A 12700-nucleotide genomic window follows, 5' to 3' on the forward strand; every position below is an offset into this window, starting at 1 on the left:
GAAAAGTAGCAGCAGCAGCACACCATGCGGGAAAAGGGAGGGGTGAGAGTCAAACTTGTGCCCTGCTCTTATGAGAAGTGATACAGGAGGGAGAACTGACAAAAGGAACGGTGATAAAGTCTGTCCTTCTGCTCCCCTGGCTTGGAGAGAAGGGACAAAGTAGAAGGAAGGGAAGTAGTACAGTCTGCTCAAGTCCTGCAGTATGGAGATCAGCTCCCCCCCTACTCTCAACAAGCAAACTTATTTCTCCCTGGGAAGCATCTGTTCCTTCCCTGCTTTTCTTTTAGCTTGCAGAGGAAATGGCCTGCCAGTCCTGTTCCTAGGCTTTTGGCTGAAGCATCTTGTTCAGAGGACCATGCCCTGTCAGCTGCTTGATAGGCTGTCAACACTCAGCTGACATGTCAGCTCATATGAAGCTCCAAAGGGTCTTCATAGCCAGAATCCTTCAATCCTAGAAACTGCCTCCACACTCTTTTCCGCAAAAAAAAAGCAGCAATCAAGATATCTGTCAGCCTTGTGATGAGCTGTAACATCCTTAGCCCAGGCTCCCTGCCATAGCTTTCCTGCTGCTGTGCCCCAGACAGCACAGACACTTAAGGTTTCTCCACAGAAAAAGTGGAGTGGAAGGCACAGCTGCAGCTAAGCAGCAATGGGGCAGAAAAAGAGTTCAGGTAACATATTGGCTAACTTAATTGTCAGGCAAGACGAACATGGCCCAAAGTTACAAGGAAAGTGGTAAGGAAAACAAGAAAGGAAAGTGGAATCTGGATCTCCAGGAACAGGGACAAAGACAAGGAAAAAGGATGATGAGTTGCTGATACGGCCTACACCAGAAACTTTCCCCCAGGGGCCAGCATGACCAGAGAATTAACTGGAGCAAAATTTAGCTGAGCTTTGGTGCCTGGCATTGCACTCCTGTCATGGGGAGAAGTGAGAGGTATGCACTGTGTCTGTGGGCTGCATGTTGAAATGGGGAATAAAAGCAAATCTTCCAACATCCTTCCATTGAATAGCACCTCCCATGGTACAAAATGAGGCCCCCATGCTGTGGGTATCTCTGCAGTGGATCACACACAGAGCTAAGAAGAGCTCCAGGAGCAGGACCATGTTGGTGCTGCTGTTCCCCTAAGGGGGTATGGGGCCCGTTGGCTTTTCATGAGTACAGAAGGAAAGGGCGCTGCCACTTACGTCTTCAGAGAGGTAGAACCACCCTGGCCTGGACCAGTTGTAGGTCGTGGACATGGAGACCCCAGACGTTGTGTTTAATGCTATGGCTGTGTTCCCCTGTGTTTGGAGAGGGAAGGGACTTCGCAGCAGCACCTCGCTGTGTCTGGAAGCCTAAGAGGGAAGTGTTAGCCTGACACTTACTGTGCCCTGCTCACTTGATGTGAGCACCCATCCATGCTGGAGAGAGGAGTAAAGATCTTCAGAAAGGAGTGGGCCTCAGTAGAAAATAGAGCAGATGAAATAGGGAAAAAATATCAAAGGACAGGAGTAGCTGAACACATAAATTAAAAGAATTTGAGGGTCATGAGTGACTGTAAAAATGGAGGGACAGATAGCATTTGACATGTTTAGCAGGAAGAGAAGACATGGCCTTGCATGAGTTCTCAGTGTTTTGGGAGCTTTCCAGTGCCAGAGGGATGCCTTTTTGTTGTGTTGTATCAATGAAGCCCAGCAGGGACTGCGGCTGTCATTCTGACAAGATTTGCTATCAAGTTCTGCCTAAATAAAACTCATGGACAGGCACATGGACTTTTTCTGAAGAAGACAACTTACATTTCTGGATTCAGATCCCTTTTGGGTCTTTCATGACAACTACTTTTCTTTTTTTTTTTTTTGAATCTGAGTGACATGAAAAACGTCCTCTGAGTGTGTTAGACTTATTTCATTATCAACAGGGGGAAGTTTACTTTAAACCTTAAAACTCTATCATTTCTAGAAAAGATGAACATTCATTTAAAATTTTGTTTCAAGAATAACCTGAGAACATTTAGGTAATTTGAATCTATCATGGAAACTGCACAATTTCTCCTTTCTTTGCCCTATTCTGTAAATATGTAGAATTGTTGCTTTAGCAACAAGCATAATTGTGACTGCAATTTAAATTAAGGTTGCAAATATTGTACTCAGCAAAATAATGTAGTTTGCAAACCTCAATGATTGTCTCAATGTTAACTGTTCTTCAGGTTAGTGTTCTTACAGCATTTGCATGGGTTTTGTGTGTGAATGCCTGACCTGCATTTTCTTTACCTTGACTTGGTATATAGAGAGGCATTGATCCTATGTCTGTGAAGGTGCTTTATCTACTTGAAACCTTTGTTACTGTTTTGTTTTTCAGTGCCTGTGTGTATGTGCACAGGTGACAGGTAGCCTAGTAAGTCTGTAGAAGATGTAAATATACTGCCAGGCAAACATCTCACATTGGACCTGGTATAATGCACCTTTTTGCCATAGGTCTCAGTTTAGTGCTGCATTCCAGGAGCTTGCTGGTTTGTGGCTAGTCTGCAGCAGTGTCAGGACTCTTCAGAGTAATCACTTGGTGAAATACCATTTGATCATTACTATCTTGCAGCCATAACATATTACAAAGCTGCTGAAGATTGATCCAGGCCTCCAGATTGTAGCCTTCTCTTTAAGTGATGAGGCAGCCTGGAAATATGTTCATGGCTTCTGTAGAGGACAAGAGCTTACTAGTATTTGCCAAACACTGTGCTAGTCTTGCTTCCAGTTCCCCAGCTAGCTCCTTTGGCACTTGTTCAGGTATCTTGGCAAAACCCTGACACATGTTGCATGTTGTCCTGTGTCTTAAACAGTCTCAGTGACTTGGTTTTATCTTATTGCAGTCGTACAAGTGTGTAATATCCCAGACTTAAGAGGAGTCCAAGTGACGCAATTAGTACCTTGAATTGCAGCCTGCCTTCTGTGATACAGCTTGCATACCCAGCAGACTCTTGGTTTGTGTGCAGTCATGTTTTTGCAAATGATTTGATACCTGGGACACACTGAGGTAATCTTAGGAAAAGCAGCAGTGGCATGGAGTTTCCAAGATTAGAGGTGGCACCTGAGAAGTTTTGGCTGAGTCCGATGCATGCTCAGCAGCCGCTGTAGTGAACTGCTGTGGCTCTTCCTGGTGCATGGTAACCCCATGCACTGTGATAAGGTCTTGCACAGGAACTGAAGCTTAACGCTTCCCAGCCAACTGGTTTTTGCAAAACCTGCTCATTTCATATAAATGGAGCTCTCTTTAGATGAATTGTACAGAACTCACAGCTTCTTTCTCCCCCCAAATAATCATTCTCTCAACTTGAGACTTGCAGTGATTAGCTACAGATTCTTCTTAAAAGAAACAGTCCTTTCAAGGGAAAGAGAATCTCATTAAGCCTTTGCTGTGAGCTGCAGCTCTTGATCTGCACACGAAAGACAAGCTTGACAGTCATCAGGTGAGTTAAGAACTGCAAAAGTATTACCTGTCTCTGTTATACAGTCATGAGTTGAAAGAGTTCATCTCAGTCTCAGAATATAGAGGCTTTTGCGTACGATGTGGCACATAAAAAATTAAAGACATCAATGATGTGAGAAGTCCTAAAGGTGCCATGCATTTCCAAATGAATTGATAAAAGGTCTTAAATCTGAAAGAGAATGAGGTATGAGGTTTACAAATAAACAGGTGGAATTTCTGAGAAAGTTAGAGATAAGCCAGGACATGGTTACTAGTGAAGTATAAATAAACAGCAGTCTACTGCTGTAGTTCCTCATTTGCTAAGCCCTTTGTGGTGTTCTTCTATTTGAACAATTGTTTCCTGAATTTCTTAATAACAACTGATAAAAGAATTGACAAATAGTCTGAAATTGCATGGGTTAATTCACTAGCAGTTATTGTACAGATTACTAGTAAGCAAAAAAAATTAGCATCTACATCTATCTCAAATCACAAAACAAAAGAACAAAAGGAGTGTCAGAATAAATGGTCTTTTGTTAAGTTATTGTCTCATAAAGTTTGGAACTGTGTCAGAATTGCTTTTTTGTTTTGTTTTGGTTTTGTTGTTTATTTACTTAGGAATGCTCAGCTCAGATGCAGCATCTGTTTTTCTCTGCTGTCCTTCTACCCTATTTTTCCAGCTGGATTGAATGCCTTGATGAAGCCTTTCAAATGATCAAATAGATAAAATTGTACATATTTTGTGGGATTATTTTCATTGTTCTTCACCACATGTTCAATGAATACAACACTTTATAATTGTAACACTTTGTTTTCAAGCTGCACTCTTGTACTACTTGTTGTCATTGTTGTTTGTTTAGTTTGGTTTTTTTTATTACAGTAAATTTTTGTGAAAATTGGTCTTCTTATCAACAGATACTTTCAGGGAACCCTTCCAGAAACATTGGTGAAAACTCAGACTAGTTTATCAGTGATATTTCATTATTAGCCAGTAGCAGGTGTGGCCTTTTTTGACATAAGGGAAGTCAGAAATTGTTCTCTCTGTTTTGCAGAATCCAGTTAGGACTGGGGAGAAGTGAAAGTGTCTTGGACATGGGCTGTCATATGATTAGAAGTTAGAGCCACGTGAGGCTGCCTGTGATGTCTCTTTGGGTTGCTTTATAAGGAGCAGCAAAAAAACCCATGGAAGCACTGTGCTTTGCACTTTTTCCCAGGTTTGCTTCTGAAATACTGTCTGTGCAAGGAGGAGCTGACAGGAGTAACAGCCTGCAGTTCTGTTGTATGCTCACTGTGAATATGCACTGTCACACACCACTGTGCCACCTGGAAAGGTTATTTTCTGTTCCTTATAAAGAGAACTGCGAAAGTGACCTGTTTATTTGCCTCTGTATTTTATTATTTAATTAGTAAGAATGTGCATTTAAGAAATTAATTTTTCATGTCACTAGCCCAGAAGGGATCCTATCCAGGGGGTAAGGGAAGTCTAGATCTTAAGATTGTCTGCATAATGCTTTTTAATTACCACCTTCATACCGTGAAAGAATTCTGTCCCTGTTGGACAGGACATCTGTTACATCTTTATTGCATATACTTACTACTTTGGGATTAGATTATATTTACTTCATTAATTCATTCCTTAGCAGCTTTGAAGATAAGGTTTCTCTGCTTCTTTCCTTTTAATTTCCAATAAATGTTGTAGTTGCAGCACTTTTTCTGACAGAACTACGCTGAGAAATAAGGATAAAACAATGCCTTCTCATAAACTCTTGCAGAAATACTCTGCTGCTATTTGCAAACAAAATTGCAACGACAACCATTTTATTGCAAACTTAAAAAGATAAACTAAGAAAATATAATTTGCTGTGGTCGTTTTATTGTAATGATGCTTGAATTTGTGGCCATTTTCCCATGACCCACATTAAACAATGGATTTCCATGCTGTTAGTATTACTGTGTGGGAATTCTTCACTTGAAAACAGAAACTGGCCACATTTTTCTGAAACGAGGGAGTAGGAGTTCAAATTCTGCAGAGTGACAGGAAAATTTTCTCTAAGCAAAAAAAGCAGGGGTTTTTTGCCAAGAAAAACTTTTTTCTTTAGTAAATCCATCACCCATGCTCTAGCAGACTTGCGTAAAAAAACAAAACAGTACTTTTGGGAAGTGCTTTGTTAACTTCTAACAGCCTTTTCCACTACTCTTTGGCTTTCTATCAAGTGTTCTTGCCAAGTTGAAGTGATGTGGTGTGTTTGGCAGTGACATACTGCTTTTAGGTGCCAGTGGTGAACTATTGCTTGCTAGTAGTTTTCAATATTCTATGAAAGCCTCATCACTGTTAAATACACTGTTAGAGGTGTTACAGAAGGCAATATCCCATAATACCTTTTGCAGGATTTTCTTTCGAGGTCTTTATTTTTGAAGGAATTTCTTTTTTTTCAGAGGGTTTGTAGGTGGTAGTGTGATGGATTCTTCTGTTTTGTTTCTGAACTGGTTTCCTAGGGAAACGAGAGTTAAAAAAGGCTCACAGTCTGTCTGTCTCATTCCTCCAAATAATTATAACCGCACAATTTCAAAGCAATTTGTGAGAATTTTAGGCTGCTGCTAGTTTTGTGGAAACTGGCAGTTGGGCAGAAGACAGAGACCTCTATTAATCAGGGAAAGGCGAGGAGAACCAAGATGTGCACTGACAGCTCGCTGTCCAGTGAGCCAGTGCATTGCTCCAATGTAGCCACATAATCGCTGTTTCTCATCACCTTGAGGAATCCAAGGGGTGGGAAGAAAAAAAAACAAAGGAAAATTTGAGGCTGTGGCAGCAAGGTTGAAGAACAAAAGCTTCTTAGTATGAATCACTCTTCATTAGCTAATGGAGAAAAACTTGAGTAGGAAGCTGTATAATAGCACAGGTAGCAAAAAGTCAGCAAGAAATACTTTATCTTGTACTGATCCTAGTCAGGTCTTTGACCACCCTTGGGTTCCAACAGAGTCGGCAAAGTCAAAGATGAATGGACAGTAAAGTAGGTTCTCTTTGGATAGCTGGAACTCTCCCCTAATTCTTTTCACACTTGCCTAATTCACTGCGAGGTAACTGATCCATCTGGTGGTTCTAGCTTTGTATCTTCCAGAATTAGTTTGTCTGGTCACTCTAAAAATCGTAAATGGGGTAATACATGGCTCTTCCACATGCCAAATCAATCAGGAACCATTGGGGAATTTGCTTGATAGGGATTACTGCCACCCTGTATTTTCATATGTTCCCACGCAAATCTTTTCATGTTAAGAATGTCATGGGTTTCCTGTGATGGATTTGAACTATGAGGATTTGGACCACAAGGTCTTCCTCTTCAGACCTGCAAATTTTGCAGATACCATATTTGCAAATACCAGAACAGGTTCAGTTCCAACTGGATTGCTCCCTTTGATGCTGTGGGGGTAGCTGAGATGTCCAAGTACAGCTCACCAGTGGCACTGAGAGCGAGTCTCATGAGGGTGACACGAGGTCTGCTGGGACAGTAAAATCTTCATCTTGCTTTTGTAGACACAGACTCTTCACATGAAATTCACATACCCTGACAGAGGTATTCTTACAATTAGCAGCGGTGGGAATATATTCCCATTATCAATATAACAAAAAATAGTAGTGTGGGACAGGAGAGCTGAGAGGAATAATAAATACCGTAGAATGTTTTGCATTTGGTTTTTCATTGCAGTTCCCCAAGCAGGACTAGCGATTGGAAACTAAGCCGGATCTAATTTGCTTTTATTCCTTTTTAAAATTTGGTGTTTTCCTGGAAATTTTGATGGAGTTAAATAGCTCAGTTTTGACTGTGTTTATGATCTAACAGCTGTTGTGAGTTCTGAGTCTTGTATAGTTGTCCATAGAAGTGTTCATCTTAGAATTACTACAGGGTAATGTGTTTTTAAAAAATACAAATGCATTATAAGCCCTTTCTTCTGAATTTAATTTACCTGCCCCTGAATATCTCCTGTTTATACTGAATTTAATCATGTAGCATTCTCCTACCCAACTTCCTTTTCAAAAATGTCTAAACCTGGGGCCAGAATCTAATTGAGAGTATAACTTCAAGTAACACAAGTAGCACTGCTTGCTTGCTTATATGATGTGTGTTACATTTTTGGCTGCTTTAACATTTATTTAGTTTTGCCAGTAAAGCTGAAAACAATTTAACAGACATCTATGAAAAATTAACAGCATTTTCTAAATAGGGGATTTTTATTTAATGGAGACCAAAAGAGCAGTGAGAAGTTACACTATATGTTATCTTCCAAATGAAGAACACATATCATTTGGAAATGTCTTCTCTTTATCTAAAATATATAATATTTTAAGCCAGGAAAAAGATAAAAAGATGAAAGTCACTGTGATGCTTTACTTAATCTAATTTAAAATATTAAGTGCTTAGCATCTACCACTGCCTTTTGAAGAAAAGGAATATAATTGGTTGATACAGTCAAGAAATGAGAACATCTGAAACAGGGTAATATATGGACTTCAGTGACAGGATTGGAAAAATCCCTTTATAGCTTTTAAAAAAATCAAACAAACTTGGCACGCAGTATCATCCTAAATAAGATTTTACAAGAAAGTCTAAAACATCTATTACAACAGAAGGGGAAAATGCATGTGAAACACTGGTGATACAAAATGACAAGAAACAGAAACCAGCAGGTAACATTTGAATAAAGCCTTCAAGCATTTCTAAAGCTATCTGTCCTTTTCCATATATATAATGCAAAGTGTTATGTATAAAATATATACAGGCATGACCTGCCAAGAGGATTTTGGTTTCCCTGGAGACTATCAGTTCTCTGTTGCACGGGTTGGCTTAGGGAATAAGAGCTATCTTGATAAATCCTAACCTTTCTTCCTGAGGTTATTGGATATGTCGGTAAATTTAGATCTTTGTGTTGAAGGCTGAATTTATAAAATTCAAGTTTTTAGAATGTTCTCTCTAGATTCCAGCTATTTCTCCTGGCATATATTTATTATATGCAGCAGTTACCTTGTGAATTGGGGAGAAGAAGAAAACCTTGATGGTAATACTTTCATGCTAGTTTTATCTTCTTGTTTGTCTTGCTGTGCCAAGTCTTTGATTTTAATCAGTTATCAGTGTATCATGAAAAATGTGCATCAGGTCATAGTAAGTGTATTCAGACACAGTCATTGCTTTGTTGACTTCTTTCTCCCCCCTTTTTCTTAAATGTTTGAAATTCTCTTGTCATTTTTCAGTTTGGAAACTAGGCTTCAGTCAGATTTATAGTTATTAGCTATCGTGTGAGTATGGAAAGAAATCCCCTGTAATGAATGCAAACTACTTCGTTCATCTCTGCTTGGTTAAAATTAAAAACAGTAATCTCAAGGTTGTTCTCAGTTGGTTTGGATGGAAATTCATAGATGGATATATGTACCTTTCTGCTTTTGACCTCCTTAAAGAATCAGCACATGCAGCATTTTATTGACAATAGGATATAGTGATTTGGAAAGCTAAGAAACGCTACAATTCTATTTCAGAGGAGGTTTTTCTCATCCAGCAAAGTATACCATAAAATGAATAAATTCTGCATAATTTGAAACTTAATAAAGTAGGCAATTTTTTGTGATTCTGGTGATATTATCTGTGCTTTTTTTTTACTGCAATGCTAGTTTACTTTTTGTAAAATTTGCAAAGAAACCAGTGTTACTTTGTTATATTCTGCAGTTCTAAAACCTGAAATGAAAATTTGCCAGAAATATGGAAAGAACGTTGAAGTGACGAATAAAACAGAGAGGAGGAGAAGGAAACGAAAAGGAGGGGGTTATGACAGGGGGAAAAGACAAAATATGTTTTAAAAAGTATGGGAGGGAATGAAAAGATTCTGTAGGCAGCAGAGTTAGCTGTGAAACTTGCCAGTATTCATTATTATTGCTGCTAAGAAAAATGGCAAGCACATTACTTAGAGAGGGGGTTAAAGCAAAAAAGATGCATCAGTCCTCCAAATCTTACGATGCCACTAACTTCTAAGATATCAGATCTCTTCAGTGAGTTGTACTATTTTTTGCTCATTGGGTAGCTCCCCTTTCCTTCCTTTTGAAGTATTTGATAACTGGCTACTTGCTGTGAGAGACATGACCTGCTGCACTGCTGGTGGAAGTGATGGGAAGTCCTTCTTTAGCTACTTCTTAAGCTGTTAAAGAGAACAGCATTGACTTTGGCAGCTACAGTATTGCCATCAGCAGATTCATTTTGTGTCTGAAGGCTTTAGGAGAGGGAGCCAGTACTTTGGGGGGTGGTGGTGGTGGTGATGGAAATACATGTGAATTAACATGCTGGTCCTCTCTGTAGTTCAGAATTATACCTTTCTCTCCTCTGTGGTTCAATGTCATACTTGTCTTTTGGAGCTTACACAGATAACAAGTCTGTTAGGATAAAATGTAAGTTTCAACACTTTCTGTGTTTGGTTGGACATAATTGGAGTTTCCTTGGTTTTGTGAAATGTAAATTACCTTTGTTGTCTCTGTGTTCGGTCTGCATCAATTTAGGATGTAGAACCAAGCAGGAGGGAGTGACAAATTTAAAAAATAGCATTTTGAAGAACTACTCAAGTGCAGAAGGGATAGGATTTCCTAGGTTTAATTCTGTGCAAGTTTAAATGAGAAGCCCCTCCCCTTTTTCACCTTCTTTTATTTTGCTTTTTGCAGTCATTAACCCTTTTTACCTCTAGTAGGTGGTCTTCTGTTTGCCCATTTTGCATAATTCTGCCCACCAACTAATGGGTATAAGCTGTGGGTCATTTAAGAAGTGCTTGTTAATTTATTTAGGTTACTAAACTTCTGTTTAGTGATTGTTTTTTAACTTAGTGGAGGTGATAGCCTGGGTGATAACCACATCATGTTTGTAGTGAACATACCCAGTTCTTCAGATAGTTATCTTATGCTTGCAAGACACAGAAATGAAACTTTGACTGGGCAACAAGCAAGATAACTCACAGATGCAATGAAATTCGACAACACAGTTGTTCAGACAAGTTAATGTAGTCTCATTGCATCTGTGAGTCATCTCAGTACTTTCTGAGTTGGACTAATGCACATATCTGCTGTTTCCTAAAGGAAAAAAAAAGTGTTGGTGTATATGTGTGTATCTACATATGTGTATATGTACATTTCTATGTACTTACATGCTTTCAAAAGGTATATATGCATTTTCACGGTCTTTCTGTGGTTTTTCTCCCCTCTACCACCTTAAGAGACAGTGCTTTGCTTTTGAATATCTTTAACTTCCATTATTACATTTTCACTGGAAGTAAACACTAGGAGCTTATTGAACAGACACCTTCATTTATGAAGTACTGATTGCTCTTGCGTATTCATCCCTAATGTTTTTTTATGGGGACATTTATTGTATTTGTCTTGAAGATTGAAAGAAAAACCACTGAGAATGTCATTTAGCATAAATGAAAAATCCACGTGTTATATTAACATCCAGTATCTTGCCTCTGTTGAGAATAGTGAAGAATTTTCTGAAGAATAGTGGAGCAAGACTATCCATCCTCTCTATGAAATTAAGGAACTTCTGTATGCACCTCATGGAAGCTCAAGCTCTGTTCAAAAGGAAAAGAACCTGTAGTACAGCTTGCATAGCTGTTACTCCAAAAGCTTGAGCCATTAGCTCATTGAATTCTAGCATTAGTGTGTTTCAGGTAATTCAAACCATGTGATAGTGTCACAAGTACCATATATTTTCTGCTAGGTTAGTTATACTGCTTTAGAATTTGTTTGGTAGGTTGTAGTTCAGAAACAATTATTTGAAACTCATCACAAAACTTGCTGGAAATGTATTTACTGCTTTATGTTCTTTAAGTTACGTTATTAGTAGGTTTGCCTTTATTTGCATTAGAAGTACTCTGGTTCTCTGATAGCTTTGTGTTGTCGTTGGTGACTAGAAACTGTTTGTGGTTGAATGAGGAAAGAATAATTATAGTTAAGTGAGAGTAGCATGATTGCATTGTTCTGGCCCACAAACAATTTGTGCTGCATGAAAAAGAGTATCTCGGTGTTTGTAACACAGAATGAAAAATTTGCAATAGATGGCTTAATTTTTTTTTTGTATGAGATTGACATTGAATGGAAATAACCTTCTCTCCGGATCAGTCTATAAATGTTTTGAGAATATTCAAGTAACAGTTTGCTGTCTTCTCCTCTGGGTAACAAATTGGCCTTAACAAGACTGAATAGTTGGAAAGGATGATGATCTGGATTCCTTCAGCTGTTCCAAACTACGTGCTAAATAAGTCAGTGAAAAGTGCCTTAAAAACTTTCTTATTTGTAGTACAGAGAGGGGATCTTTTCCAGTCTGTCCTGCATTATAAGAGAAAAGCCAACGCTTCACAATGGGTTGTTGCCCTGCACCTTCCTCCACTTCAGTTCTGATGTTCCCCCACCTCTCTGAGAGGGGCCGTGGTACCGTTCAGCCCTCAGGGCCTACACAGACAAACCCAAGAATTTTGGCAAACCGACAAGGGTCCTTCATTTAGGAGTCAGTGCTCAGCTTACCCAAACTAGATGCTCCTAATGGCACTGGTTTGTTTGTGTATCCTAATTGTTGTGACTGTGCACCTTCTGTCACTGCAGTTCTGCCTTCCAACAGGAAATCACAATTCCAGTAATATAGGTAATTCCAGAATTTCAAGTGGAGGGGAAATTCATAGAAACACGGAAAAAAAATGTGCTTGTTTAACCACTTGAATACATTACTTTTATTTCTGAACATTATCCAAATTAAAAGCTTTGCTGCAGTTGACATGTTCCGACAAAATGTTTTAATGTAGGTGAAACTGCATCTTCTCATGGTAAACTTTTTAGTTAAATTTCTTTGGCTGGTCCTAACACAAAGACAATGTTTTGCTCTTCTGGAAGTTAGTCTGCTGTAGATTTGATTTCTTTAAATTAGATTAAAATTGTTGGAAAGAATTAATATTAAATTAAGAAACAGCAATCCTCATACTAAATAGAGGAAGTGTGCTTGCCTTGCAATTCTACAAAATGATCAGGGCTGTTATAAACAGTCATAAACGTGCTCGGGAAGAGCCCTGTGTGAAAACATGGGAAATTTTCTGGGCTTGAGCCAGGTTTGTGTCTGCACACACACGCCCACCCCCACCCCTGCTGTGTGATACACCATCTTCCCGCATTCTTGTCTGCATTCGTTGCTGCTGTTTAGTTTCCTGCCAGTGGACACGCGACTGCGACCACCTTGGTGGGATGCT

The 12700-nt window shown here is 39.1% G+C and overlaps 1 protein-coding gene across 2 annotated transcripts in view; it reads left to right on the forward strand.

The window, feature by feature from the left end:
* RFTN1 (raftlin, lipid raft linker 1) overlaps nt 1–12700 on the forward strand; it is an 88418-nt gene that overhangs the window by 12324 nt on the left and 63394 nt on the right. The window lies entirely within an intron of this gene.

This window comes from Corvus brachyrhynchos, unplaced genomic scaffold (assembly GCF_000691975.1).
Source record: "Corvus brachyrhynchos isolate BGI_N302 unplaced genomic scaffold, ASM69197v1 scaffold53, whole genome shotgun sequence".
NCBI lineage: Eukaryota > Metazoa > Chordata > Aves > Passeriformes > Corvidae > Corvus > Corvus brachyrhynchos.